The sequence below is a fragment of the Pelophylax lessonae genome (genome assembly GCF_965119305.1).
Source record: "Pelophylax lessonae genome assembly, chromosome: 5".
Taxonomy (NCBI): domain Eukaryota; kingdom Metazoa; phylum Chordata; class Amphibia; order Anura; family Ranidae; genus Pelophylax; species Pelophylax lessonae.
The window spans coordinates 275,787,067-275,799,486 of NC_138772.1; positions in this window are offsets into that span (position 1 = coordinate 275,787,067).

Genomic DNA, 12,420 nt, shown 5'->3' on the forward strand with positions numbered 1-12,420 from the left:
GTAGTATGATGGCATGACGCAGAGCCAGGAAATATATATATATATATATATATATATATATATATATATATATATATATATATATCTATATATATATATATAGATATATAGATATATATAGATATATATATATATAGATAGATATATATCCATATAGATATATATATACTTTATATATATATATATATATATCCTTTTGTATATATGTGTATATATATATATATATGTATATATGTGTATATACATATATATATGTATATATATATATATATATATATATATATATATACAGTGGGTACGGAAAGTATTCAGACCCCCTTAAATTTTTCACTCTTTGTTATATTGCAGCCATTTGCTAAAATCATTTAAGTTCATTCTTCCTCCTCATGAATGTACACATAGCACCCCATATTAACGGAAAAACACAGAATTGTTGACATTGTTGCAGATTTATTAAAAAAGAAAAACTGAAATATCACATGGTCCTAAGTATTCAGACCCTTTACTGTGACACTCATATATTTAACTCAGGTGCTTTCCATTTATTCTGATCATCCTTGAGATGGTTCTACACCTTCATTTGAGTCCAGCTGTGTTTGATTATACTCATTGGACTTGATTAGGAAAGCCACACACCTGTCTATATAAGACCTTCCAGATCAAAATGCATGTCAGAGCAAATGAGAATCATGAGGTCAAAGGAACTGCCTGAAGAGCTCAGAGACAGAATTGTGGCAAGGCACAGATCTGGCCAAGGTTACAAAAAGATTTCTGCTGCACTTAAGGTTCCTAAGAGCAAAATGGCCTCCATAATCCTCAAATGGAAGACGTTTGGGACGACCAGAACCGTCTGGCCAAACTGAGCTATCGGGGGAGAAGAGCCTTGGTGAGAGAGGTAAAGAAGAACCCAAAGATCACTGTGGCTGAGCTCCAGAGATGCAGTCAGGAGATGGGAGAAAGTTGTAGAAAGTCAACCATCACTGCAGCCCTCCACCAGTCGGGGCTTTATGGCAGAGTGGCCCGACGGAAGCCTCTCCTCAGTGTAAGACACATGAAAGCCCGCATGGAGTTTGCTAAAAAAACACCTGAAGGACTCCAAGATGGTGAGAAATAAGATTCTCTGGTCTGATGAGACCAAATTAGAACTTTGTGGTCTTAATTCTAAGCGGTATGTGTGGAGAAAACCAGGCACTGCTCATCACCTGTCCAATACAGTCCCAACAGTGAAGCATGGTGATGGCAGCATCATGCTGTGGGGGTGTTTTTCAGCTGCAGGGACAGGACGACTGGTTGCAATGGAGGGAAAGATGAATGCGGCCAAGTACAGGGATATCCTGGACAAAAACCTTCTCCAGAGTGCTCTGGACCTCAGACTGGGCCGAAGGTTTACCTTCCAACAAGACAATGACCCTAAGCACACAGCTAAAATAACGAAGGAGTGGCTTCACAACAACTCCGTGACTGTTCTTGAATGGCCCAGCCAGAGCCCTGACTTAAACCCAATTGAGCATCTCTGGAGAGACCTAAAAATGGCTGTCCACCAACGTTTACCATCCAACCTGACAGAACTGGAGAGGATCTGCAAGGAGGAATGGCAGAGGATCCCCAAATCCAGGTGTGAAAGACTTGTTGCATCTTTCCCAAAAAGACTCCTGGCTGTATTAGATCAAAAGGGGGCTTCTACTAAATACTGAGCAAAGGGTCTGAATACTTAGGACCATGTGATATTTCAGTTTTTCTTTTTTAATAAATCTGCAACAATGTCAACAATTCTGTGTTTTTCTGTCAGTATGGGGTGCTATGTGTACAATCATGAGGAAGAAGAATGAACTTAAATGATTTTAGCAAATGGCTGCAATATAACAAAGAGTGAAAAATTTAAGGGGGTCTGAATACTTTCCGTACCCACTGTATATATGTATATATATATATATATATATATAGATACAGTGTGTATATATATATATATACTGCTTTTTATAAATATATATATTTTTTTCCTCAAAGAATAGGTGTGGTAACTCACCCCTACCCCCGGGCCACATTTGTCTACACCCCTACCCATTTCCTCGCACCGCACCTTGTTTTATCCACACCCACCTTCTTTTTTTGTTGAGTAAATTTTTAATGAAAGAGAAAGTCATAATACACCATTACAATATGACCATCAAAGTGAACTATACACAGTTCAAAAGTATTAGGTGTTCATACCTCATATTTCACACCCACCTTCTGGCACCACTGCTGACGAAGCTCAACTAGTCATGTGAACGAAACGCATCAACGTCATCACGTCATGTGACCCGGTCTTCTCGGCTTCCTGGCTTTACCCACACGGTCCCAGGGGAACTCCACTGCTCACGGCAAATTGCTTAGGTTGACAGTCTACAGCTAAGGCCTTGATACATGACAGCTGGACATGGATCCACGGGGGATCTGGATGGTTTGAGCAGCATCTGCATACATTTCCACTGTGGGTGAGACCGACACTTGGGAGGCAGCTCCCGGCTTGTATATACCACCCGACTGTATCCTGCATTGAAGCGCATTGCAATGTGATATCTTGAGTTACCTGCTCCCCCTCCCCCGCCTGCTTCTGTCATGTGACTGTCTGCATTGACTTGCCTTCTATGTCTAATTTGAGCTTCCATCTATTTATGCTTTTATGTGCGCCAGTTGAATTTCCCTTCTCAGCAACCTCCACTATTGCATCCTAAGTGCTTGTGTGTCTGTGGATTGGACATTATTGGTGTTGGCCCTTCAGCTGATAGTGGACTGTGGCCCCCACATTTACCAACCCATTTACACCAATATCAATCTAGGTGTTGATACATCATTTTGCTTTCTGCCCCTTGTGTGAATGGATGGATGCCTGAGAGCCCGGGCTGTTTTTAATGTTTATTTACCACTCTCTCTTTTAACAATGAACCAAGTATCATTTTTTGGGGATGTGTATTGTTAATATAAAAAAGCAGTAAAATAAATATACATAACATTTGAAATATACAACACTTTCCAAAGTAAGCTCAGAGGCTCTGTGCAAATAAATATTAAAGCTTTGCTTAATCTGACACTTGCACCTGTACTGCATGAAGGAGGCATGTCAAAATCTGAAAGCCATGCAGGAGGATCTGCACAGCCCTGTATGCACTCTGTGTTTGGGGGTGCACACCATCTGCATTTGGGGCTGTACAGCCTCTCCTTCACAGCTGTCAAATATTGACATGAGGCTTCATCTGCATCCACTTCTATAGGCTGCTAGGCCAAAACATAGGCAGCCTTCACCAAGGGCGGGTGCCAGTGCCCCTCTGAACGAGGCCCTAATTGCAAAATTTCACATGGATACACTTCATAGGGTGAAAAGGGAGTTTAGGGGTCATGTACACGGGCCCTCTGATCCATACAGCATAAAAACCAAACTAATTTGGCCATTGGTCTTGCAAATAATTTGTTGTTAACATCCTGTAGAAATCAATGGCAGGATGAAATACGCAGGAGCTGTATACATATTTACACATCCCAGCGATAACTGCATACAGGGACAAATGCCTTCAGCAATATCAGCCCTGAACGCAGACTGTATTCAAAGCATATGTCCCCATACACATAAATCACTGGGGATGTGCATAAATATATTGGCACTGCTGCTGTGTATTGCAGCTTGCTATTGATTTCTGCTAGCTGCATGCAAGACTTTTGATTTGCTAGCACAGAAATGTGCCCAGTTTTTACACTGTACAGCTCTAAGTGCCCCTGTGCATGAGCCATTAGCGGGCATCCTTGCTGAAGCAGCAACAATAAGCCCAACTGACCCCAGCAAAAATAGACCCCCAGCTGCAATAATAGACCCCTTCCAGCAACAGAATTTACCCAAGCAACAATAGTTACCCCAGCAGCAAGAATAGTTATCCAGGCAACAATAGATACCCCAGAAGCAAGTATAGTTACCACGGCAACAATAGTTACCCCAGCAGCAAGAATAGTTATCCAGGCAACAATAGATACCCCAGAAGCAAGTATAGTTACCACGGCAACAATAGTTACCCCAGCAGCAAGAATAGTTATCCAGGCAACAATAGATACCCCAGAAGCAAGTACAGTTTCCATGGCAACAATAGATACCCCAGAAGCAAGAATAGTTACCATGGCAACAATAGATACCCCAGAAGCAAGAATAGTTATCCAGGTGACAATAGATACCCCAGAAGCAAGTATAGTTACAACCACGGCAACAATAGATACCCCAGAAGCAAGAATAGTTATCCAGGCAACAATAGATACCCCAGAAGCAAGTATAGTTACCATGGCAACAATAGATACCCCAGAAGCAAGAATAGTTATCCAGGTGACAATAGATACCCCAGAAGCAAGTATAGTTACCACCACGGCAACAATAGATACCCCAGAAGCAAGAATAGTTATCCAGGCAACAATAGATACCCCAGAAGCAAGTATAGTTACCACGGCAACAATAGTTACCCCAGCAGCAAGAATAGTTATCCAGGCAACAATAGATACCCCAGAAGCAAGTATAGTTACCACGGCAACAATAGTTACCCCAGCAGCAAGAATAGTTATCCAGGCAACAATAGATACCCCAGAAGCAAGTATAGTTACCATGGCAACAATTGATACCCCAGAAGCAAGAATAGTTATCCAGGTGACAATAGATACCCCAGAAGCAAGTATAGTTACCACGGCAACAATAGATACCCCAGAAGCAAGAATAGTTATCCAGGCAACAATAGATACCCCAGAAGCAAGTATAGTTACTATGGCAACAATAGATACCCCAGAAGCAAGAATAGTTATCCAGGCAACAATAGATACCCCAGAAGCAAGTACAGTTTCCATGGCAACAATAGATACCCCAGAAGCAAGAATAGTTACCATGGCAACAATAGATACCCCAGAAGCAATTATTGTTACCATGGCAACAATAGTTACCCCAGAAGCAAGTATAGTTACCACGGCAACAATAGATACCCCAGAAGCAAGAATAGTTATCCAGGCAACAATAAATACCCCAGAAGCAAGAATAGTTATCCAGGCAACAATAAATACCCCAGAAGCAAGTATAGTTTCCATGGCAACAATAGATACCCCAGAAGCAAGAATAGTTACCATGGCAACAATAGATACCCCAGAAGAAAGAATAGTTACCATGGCAACAATAGATACCCCAGCAGCAAGAATAGTTCCCCCGGCAACAATAGATACCTCAGCACTAACAATAAATACCTAAGCAGCAAAAATGTACCCCCCCCCCCCCCAAGTAGCACTACCAGATCCCCATATTATAATACAACAGCAAATATACATTCCTATTCCCTATACAACATGAACTATATATATATATATATATATATATATCACACACTTGTACATGTTTCAGTTTAGTTTGATGTAAGCCTCCACATAAGGCCTCTATGGTGAACAGAACTGAATGAAATGTCACTTGTGACTTTTCAATAAAGCTCTAGCAAAATAGTAAACAGCACGGTGTACCCAAATCAGAAATAGCAGATGACTTCTACATAATTAGGTGAATATAGATAGTATTGTGTGACAACTGTATTAGGAGGGGAAAATGTGTTGTTGCTAATAGCAACCAATCAGAATTGGGTTATTTTCACACCCTGGAGCGGCACTGACAGCTAGAAGCTGACTGGTTGCTAGGGGCAACAAGAGATTTCTGACACAGCACACTTCTCCTACATCATCCCCAGACTGAGCTTTCAGTGAATAATGGCAGGCTGTACATGGCTAGGAGGCCGGGGATGACCTGGGAGGGCCTGGGAACCAGAGAGCAGGGCTACCAAAACAACCCCCCACCCCCACCCTACAGGGAGGATAACTGGTCCTCTGGAGGAGGGGTAAGCCTGGTGGGTGGGGCTAGCACTGTATTTGGGAATATTGATGGGACCCAGTCATTCAGATTCCCAGGGACACGGCTGGGGACAGCCCCTTCAAAGCAATTACAAATGGTAACCATAGTAACGATTTGAAAATTCAGGTAAAAACACTTACCATGTCTCTGTGGTTGTCTAGGCATCGTCTCCACTCCTCTCCGAGTCCAAAAAGCTGAAAAATCGCTGAAAAATCACTGAAAAATCGCTGAAAATCGACTAGAATTCACTAGCCAAGTCTCTCACTTCCCTCCTCTCCAACCGCTGAAAGCAGAGTGACAGACCGGTTTGAGGCGCCTCATCATAACTGACACGATGACATCACACAGCAGGTCACATGATGCACTCTCTCACTGCTGGAGACTTTTTCTGCATTTTCTGGCACTCAGGCTAAACTGCACAGTTTTGGGCAGACAATTACTTTATATTCCCAACAAATTATATATTTTCTGAAAGCAGAGACTCTGGAGAATAAAATGATGGTAGTTGCAGTTTTTTATGTGACAAAATATTAGCGCAGCAGTTTAAAAATCCCATATTGTTAGCAAAAAAATGACATTAAAGTTAGTTTTAGTACACAAACACCAATTAATCCTCATTTTTTTGGTAAAATATAAGAGATGCGGTTGAGCCAATGAGATCCCCAACATGACAAGCCATGACATGTTATAACCACTTCCAGACCGCAGTTATACGTTTGTAGTTTGACGCTAAATACCGGGGTTATGGCAGCAGATAGCTGCCATAACCCCGGTATTTTTTTAAACTGCCGGCGGTCCTCTTTCAGATAAGGGCGGTCCCAACGGCGGATTCACCGCTGGATCGACCTTACAGTGCGGCAGAAGAGGTTCCCCCCTCCCGCCGCTTTCCAGTAGTTTTCCCTGCTTATCGGATCCGCCGGTAGCGGGGAAAACGATCCGGTCCGCGCTCCTCACAGACAGGAAGTCGAGTGAGGGAAAGATGGCCCCTCACTCGACTCTATGGTCTTGGAGGACCAGAGCAACGTCAAACGTCGTCTCCTAGCAACGCCTTTTTAGTGTAGTTGTGAGGTCTGAGGTCTTTTTGACCCCAGATCTCACAATAAAGAGGACCTGTCATGCTTATTTCTATTACAAGGGATGTTTACATTTCTTGTAATAGGAATAAAAATGATCACATTTTTTTTTAAAACTGTGTAAAAATAAATAATAATAGAAAAAATAAATAGGAAAAAAAAATTAAAGCGCACTGTCCCGGTTAGCAGAAGCGAACGCATACGCAAGTCCCGCCCACATATGTAAACGGTGTTCAAACCATACATGTGAGGTATCTCCGCGATCGTTAGAGCGAGAGCAATAATTTGAGCCCTAGACCTCTCCTGCAACTCTAAGCTGGTAACCTGTAGACATTTTTAAAATGTCGCCTATAAGGGTTTTTAAGTACCAATGTTTGTCACCATTCCGCGAGCGTGCGCAATTTTGAAGCCTGACATGTTGGGTATCTATTTACTCGACGCAACATTATCTTTCACATTATAGAGAAATTATTGGGATAACTTTACTGTTTTCTTATTTTTTATATTTAAAAAAAGTGATTTTTTTTTCCAAAAACATTGCGTTTGGAAGATCTCTGTAATGTTGGATAGTAACAGCAACCATACCCAGTGGCGGCTGGTGTATGCAGGGCGCAGGGGCGCCGCCCCCCCCCCCATCCATGCGTCCAGCCCCTTAATCTGCATGCAGGGGCGCCGGACACATGGAGGAAAATGGGATTTTTTAATTTTTTTCATCACCTGATTAGAGCCAGAGGCTCTAATAGGGGGATGCAAAGGGTGGACCCGGGGCGCAGAGCAGAACATTAGCGTTCGTTGAATGACAAACAAATTCGAGCACCCATAATGCACTGCGCGCACGCGTGGCGTGTGCAGTGCGTTATGTGATTGGCCAAAGCAAGCATTAATCATAGATTGCTAAAAAGCAAAAAAAAAAAAAAAATAAATAAATATATATATATATATATATATATATATATATATATATATATATGACTGATGTGAATGTACAATGTATATGTAAAGCGCTGCGTAAAAATTGACAGCGCTATATAAGAACCTGAAATAAATAATAAATAAATAATAAATATATTATATGCACATATGAGAAAATTGTTGAAAAAACAACGTATTTTCATTTAAACCAGAGTGATAAAGAAATAAAGTGCTGAGTGAGGTGAAAAAAGTCCAAAGTGAAAAGCCTCTTGGAATGAGAAATCTTCAGGTAAGTCCATAGAATTTCAGACTGCAATCAGGGTAAAGGTAATATATTATATGTACATATCTCATATGTGCATATAATATATATATATATATAGATATATATATATATATATATTTTTTTTTTTTTTGCTTTTTAGCAATCTATGATTAATTTTTGTGTCACTATATAGTTTATGTATTTGATCACTTTTTTATTAGCGCACTTCCACATATTAGGGAGAGAATACCGTATTTATCGGCGTATAACAGGCGCCGGCGTATAACACGCACCTCAATATTTGGAGAGAAATTTCAGGAAAAAAGCTTAAATTTAAAATAAACAGCTTTGAACTCAGAACACTTTTTTTTTAATCAAATGACATCTCACCAGTGCCCATGAATGCAGCCTCATCAGCAGTGTCCAGCAATGCATCCTCATCAGCAGTGTCCATATATGCAGCCTCATCAGCAGTGTCCATATATGCAGCCTCATCAGCAGTGTCAATATATGCAGCCTCGCAAGCGCAGTGTCCATATATGCAGCCTCGCAAGCGCCATTGGAACTATCCAAATCTGTTTTAAAAAAGGCAGGGAATCAGCACTGAGAGCAGAAGGGGCGGGCCGGGCCGAGGAGAAGGAAGGATGAGCTGTCATAAGAGCAGAAGGGGGCGGGCCGAGCCGAGGAGAAGGGAGAACGAGCGCAGTCATCGGAAGTCCCGTCTCCTCTGCCGAGACATGTGATGTCTGTCATAGGCGGGACTTCCGATGACTGCGCTTACTCGTTCTCCCTTCTCCTCGGCCCGGCCCGCCCCCTTCTGCTCTCATGACAGCTCGTCCTTCCTTCTCCTCGGCCCGGCCTGCCCCTTCTGCTCTCGGCAATGCTTCCTGGCCTTTTTATTTTTTTTATATCGGCGTATAACACGCACTGCTGCTTTTTCCTTCATTTTTAGGAGAAAAAAGTGTGTGTTATACGCCGATAAATACGGTAGTTGTTTTGCAGTTCGTCAGACAGTGCAGTGAGACATTGCTTGCTAGCAGTGAGTATAGGGAGGGAGAAAATGGTGTTTTTCAGGCAGGGAGAGCAAAGTGATTTGCAGTTTTTCAGACAGTGCAATGAGACATTACTCCAATAAAGCAGAATGTACTCCAGGGGCCACCATAAGAGTAGCCAACCTATTGCGTCACAGCACAGAGCTCCACAGGTGCAGGGTGCTGCAAACTACACGTGGACTTCAAAAAGTTCATTAGTGTGGGCTTTTTTCAGCACATGTGCAGTAGACCCCAGCATTGCTGTTTGCAACATCTGTCTGAAGCGGATCAAGCATGGCCAGAACACCAGCCACTTGGGCACCACATGCTTGACATGGCATATGATGACCTGCCATGCAGTCCATTGGCCACAGCACCTGAAAGAGCCACAAGATCAAAACATGCATATATCACCTTGCTCCTCATCTGGGATCTCTAACCCTACTATACCTCATGCCTTCTCAAATACAAGCATTGAGAGGGATGATGGTATAGCAATGAATGCCACAGTGACTTGCGCCCAATCTGCTAGCAGTACACCACTGCTTAATTTGAGCGGCAGACAAATTTCAGTACCCCAGTTGCCATAGAAAGAAATACTGTCCCAGCCATCCACATGCTCAGCATCTTAATGCTAGCTTGGCCAAATTGCTAAAATTTCAATTGCTGCCTTTTCATCTGGTAGACTCTGCTCCCTTTCACAAATTTGTGGAATGTGCTGCACCACAGTGGCAGGTACCAAATAGGCATTTCTCTATGCGTAAGGCCATTCCGGCTCTCTACCGTCATGTGGAAGGTAGTATTTTGGCCTCATTGGGCAGAGCGGTCAGCAGGAAGGCGCACATTACTGCTGACTCTTGGTCAAGCAGGCATGGATGGGGACGTTACATTTTGTTTACCGCACACTGGGTAACTCTGCTGGCAGCTGGGAAGGATGCAGGACAGGGTTCAGTGTTGCAGCTTGTTTTGCCACCATGCCTCCAAAAAGTTGGTGCTGATTCTGACACATCTGGCTACTCCGCCACCTCCTCCTCCATGTCCTCTTCTGCTCAATTGTCCTCTGAAGCAGCAGTGCACCCTAAGTGTTCAAGGGGCTACGCAAGCAGTCAGGCTAAAAGATGCCATGCCATGCTTCAGTTGGTCTGTCTAGAGGATAGGAGTCACACCGTTGCAGAGATTTTGTCAGCTCTGCAGGGGCGGGCTCAGAGATGGTTGACACCACGACAGCTTGAGCAAGGAATGGTTTTATGCAACAATGGCACCAACCTTCTCTCCGCCCTCCGACAAGGACACTTGACACATGTTCCATGCTTGGCACATGTCCTGAATCTGGTGGTGCAGCTTTTCTTGAGCAGATACCCGGGCTTCCAAGATCTCCTGAGGCAGGCCAGGAAAGTCTGTGGCCATTTCCGGCATTCGTACAATGCCAGTGCTCGCTTATCTGACATTCAACGGGAAATCAACCTGGCCACCAACCGCCTCATTTGTGACATGCCCAGCAGGTGGAACTCAACATTGGCAATGCTGCAGCTGCTACACACGCAGCAGAGGGCCATCAATGAGTACCTGTGTGAGTATGGCACAAAGTCAGGGTCAGGGGAGCTTGGCTTTTTTTTCGCCACGCCAGGGGCTTTTGATAAAGGATGCATGCACCATCCTGTCACCATTTGAGGAGGCCACAAAGATGGTGAGCCGGGACGATGCATGCATCAGTGACACTATGCCTCTAGTTTACCTGCTGGAGCACACGCTGTGTGGAATCATAAACAGGGCACTTGAGACAGAACAGCAGAAGGAAGAGGAGGACTTCCTTTCATCACAAGGCCCCCTTTATGCAGATATCCTTCCTGCAGGGCCACAAAACACACAGGAGGAAGAGGAGGATGAGGATTTCGGCAGCATGAATATAGAGGATAGCATACAGCAGTCTTCAATGGATGGTTTTGATTCCCCAGAAACCCCAGGAGTTGTACGTGGTTGGGGATAGGTTGCTCCTGTGTAACGCTCCTGCGTTTTTATTATAGGCTGGATTTGCAGCTGCAAAATCTCCACTCAGTAGTCATGTAGAGATACAGACTTTTATTTGATCAGTGGGGTATGTACGAGGTTTTAACAAAAAAAGCAATTGACATGCGTTTTGGATTCACGAAATTTTTTCCGATCACCTGTAAACACTAGAGGAGGGTTTATTTTAGGTTCAGGAGGCTGAACAGCAGTAAGCCGTGAGAGCTGGGTTACCTGCTGTGTCAGAGTCTGATTCTTTTCTTGTACGTCAGTCAGAGCAAGTATTAACGCTTTTACTTGTTGTGTTAATTGTGTCACTTGAGTGGGTAATTCTGCTGAATCCATTTTTAGGGTTCGTTCAATCTGTAACGCTCCTGCGTTTTTATTATAGGCTGGATTTGCAGCTGTAAAATCTCCACTCAGTAGTCATGTAGAGATGTGTTGAATACCAGATCCAACTCTCCAGGACTCATCACCGTGGGCCTGTCAGCTTCAACATACAGATATATACACACTCAATGAGATGTTCCTGGAGTGATAGGATGTATATGATAGTATGAAGGTGATGTGCTGAAGGGACAGGTGTGAACAGTGACAAGGATGGTAATCACTTGATAGGTTTTGTATAGGAGAGTTCAAGATGGTATTTAGGAATGCAGATAGGTTAGTATCGAGTATGCTAACAGGTGGTGAGGACAGCAGATGACAAATACAGGATAGACTAACCCAGTGCAAGGATAGATAGTAGTAGACAGGAGAGCTAGCAATCTATGCAGCAGTGCAGATGATAGATGGTAGTAGGCTGAAGAGCTAGCAATCTATGTAACAGTGCAGATGATAGGATAGTATGGATAGGTAGTAACAGTCCTTAATGTGCATAGGTAGATAGTGCAATAAGGTTATGGAGGGTTCCCCTGCGGGGTACTTATCACTTGTAATGTTAGTAGTTTAGAGAGGTCCAGTAGATAAGGAATGATCCGGTAGCGAGATACAGGGATCAGTAGCGAGGTTCCGGTCTGCTCCAGGTAAAGGGAATAGCTGGAGGTTCCGATCGAGAGACAGGCTTGAAAGCATGTGGATAACAAGGCAGGTTGAACGAACAATGTGAGTGAGACCGCCGGCGGTTGAAATAGCCGCTCTGCGGCGCTCAGCAGTGACATCATCGTTCTTAAAGGTATATGCGTACCACCTGAAGAGAAAGGTGGGACGCATTACAGAGAAAGTGGTGATTAAGGGTACCGGAGG